The 2,500-nt window shown below is 37.6% G+C and overlaps 1 protein-coding gene across 3 annotated transcripts in view; it reads right to left on the reverse strand.

Annotated features, from left to right (window-relative positions):
- Positions 1–2,500, reverse strand: part of LOC144970030 (uncharacterized) — a 586,145-nt gene that overhangs the window by 549,771 nt on the left and 33,874 nt on the right. For all 3 annotated transcript variants that reach the window (XM_078909209.1, XM_078909210.1, XM_078909208.1), the window contains exon 2: positions 1–294. This exon is cut by the window's left edge and continues 409 nt beyond it. The gene's annotated coding sequence lies outside the window, so the exon portion shown is untranslated. The remainder of the gene's footprint in view (positions 295–2,500) is intronic.

A 2,500-nucleotide genomic window follows, 5' to 3' on the forward strand; every position in this document is an offset into this window, starting at 1 on the left:
AATTTAGAACTCTTTTACAAGATAATAACGATATGAAAGCAAAATTCGTTAATCCAACAATTTATTATTCAAAAACTTTTTTGTATTTTGAATGTAGTATCTTTATTCTTTTAGTCATTAAAGAGATTCCGTTTTGAATGTATAATTCTGATTCGTTTACACAGGTGTAGATACCTGAGTCCGTTGTATTCCTATTTGAACACACAACGAGTTGTTACGGGAATTGAAAAGAGACGTGAATTCATCCGATCATCGAAGACTGACTGGGTCGTTGGTGTTTATTTTATCATGACACTGAAACAGGGAAAAAAATCTTAAGTTAAACATATCTTTGTGAAATAATCTTGGATAAATATTATTTTTAAAAAGCCAATGCCCTACAATAATATGTATCCTTTATTTACTTTCTCGCCCCCCCCCCCCCCCCCCCCTTGTTTGTCTGAGATTTTAATTATCCGTTATTGTCACTAGTGTGGGATTCAATCACAGCCATGTTGAGTAGATCATTGTGTGTTAAATGTCTTACTCTGTGCGGCTCTGTGGTCTTGTGGATCGCTTTCGGGTCGGGAGGTCCTGGGTTCGAGCCTCGCTCGGCGCATAGTTGTCCTAGAAAAAGGCTCTTTACTCACATTCTCTGACCGTACTCAGGTGTAAAATGAGTACTTGGCCGTTAACAGCGTTGTCTCTATCGGAGAAAAATGTAATATCGCCTAACAGACGTCATGTCTCGTTCTTCGTGTTACTTCTTGTAGTTGGTCAGGGATCCCTCTTAAAGCGCTTTGAGCACATTTAGTGGATATTGCGCTATATACGAGCTCAAGTTTGTCTTTGTTTTGTTTTTTTACTCAAGGAAAAAATGTAAAAATCAAATATTTGCGATCACACTACCAATCATACAGTCACTGTCCACGCACAAGGTTGCTTGACTTTACGTGAAGACAAGACAATGTGCTGTTGGCCATTGGTATCAACAGTCAGTCATGACAATATATAAAATACCCATCTAAGGAAATTTGACTTTAAAAAAAAACAACAGAGAAGGCATAATAATACAAATATCGTTTCTTGAGACGACATGAAAACTCAAGAACAAATCTCACGTGTACACACATATATATATACAGATCTGACATCCGAACCCACTTCTAGGCCTAATCATTTAAACATTTTTTTTTAGATTTCTATTACAACAATAGGCCCATACAGAATTGGGTGATCAGACCTGCAAATAGGTACACGTCGCTCAGAACACATCGCGTAGTCAAACAGAACTAAAGAAAATATAGAGAACATTATGTAAACATGTACCAACTTCAACGTGTTCTACTTATTCAAGTTAAAGCGGTGTTTAATAATAACAATATCTCTCCTAGCGTTGCGATTCAGAAGAACGGTTGCCAGTTTGGATTATTTTAATCCAAACTGCCTATTTTAAAAATTATTTTGGACTTATTTGGATTACTATTTAAAATTTGGATTTTAAAATTATTTTTGGATTATTTTGCCTGAAAGAAATCTTCAAATAACAGGACGAGCAAATTGGGGGTTCATTATCTTGCCTGAAGTGGGTCTTGCACCAGGGACCATACGGGTCATCACAGTGCAGTGCCTTAGCCACGCTGCCACTTCGCCGCCCCCCCCCCCCCCACCCCATATAATATAAATATGAGATAACGAAAGGCATGTCAACTGTCATCGCGTAGATTAATTAAAACCAATCAATTGGAAACACATTGATACCACGTCACAAATTACATGTGAAATCCAATGGTTTTTGACACCTGATTCAAAGCAATGTCGGGAATGCTTTTGTTGAAGTCATTGTTATGGAATGATTCACGGATGACTGAATCGAATACCAATTCACTTTGTGTACACTTCCATGCAGTAAGTTGGAATAAATAACAATGTGAAATTGAATGTAAGTTTCAATTTAATATACGAAAACAGATAAAAATGAACGTTCCGAGTTTCTCTTTTATCAAGAAAACAGGATGAATAAAACACTACAGACGAATGAGATAATGTGGTAGTGGCGTTGTTAAGATGAATAAACAAAAACATTACGGGCAGGAAATAGTTTGCTCTTTTGTAAGGAAGCACGAATTGGAGATTACATTCAATTTCACTTTGTTATTTATTTCTTCGAGCTTCGAGCAGCAACATTTACATTGTTAGTTGGGAGCAGCGTACGGTCTTTGCTTCGTAGTCACAAGGTACCGAGTTCGACTACCCGCCTCGTTATGTGGCCTTGAGCAAGTCACCTCGCCTTAGCTCACTGCAGCTGACGCCTGTGTTATTTCAGTCTTCCCTTGAAATAGACCGTAAAGACAATAGATTTCCCTTTGGGGATGAATAAAGGGAATTTAGTTGTCGGACGCCCTCTATATCAATTCAAATACAATTTCAAATGTTAACCCTTTCCTCACCAACCATTGGAAAATCGGCACAATCGTAACTTGAGCATTTATATAGCGCGTATCAATTGAACGTGCTCAAA

Source organism: Berghia stephanieae, chromosome 4 (assembly GCF_034508935.2).
Source record: "Berghia stephanieae isolate SIO BIC M18660-M18661 chromosome 4, UCSD_Bste_1.3, whole genome shotgun sequence".
NCBI classification, from domain to species: domain Eukaryota; kingdom Metazoa; phylum Mollusca; class Gastropoda; order Nudibranchia; family Aeolidiidae; genus Berghia; species Berghia stephanieae.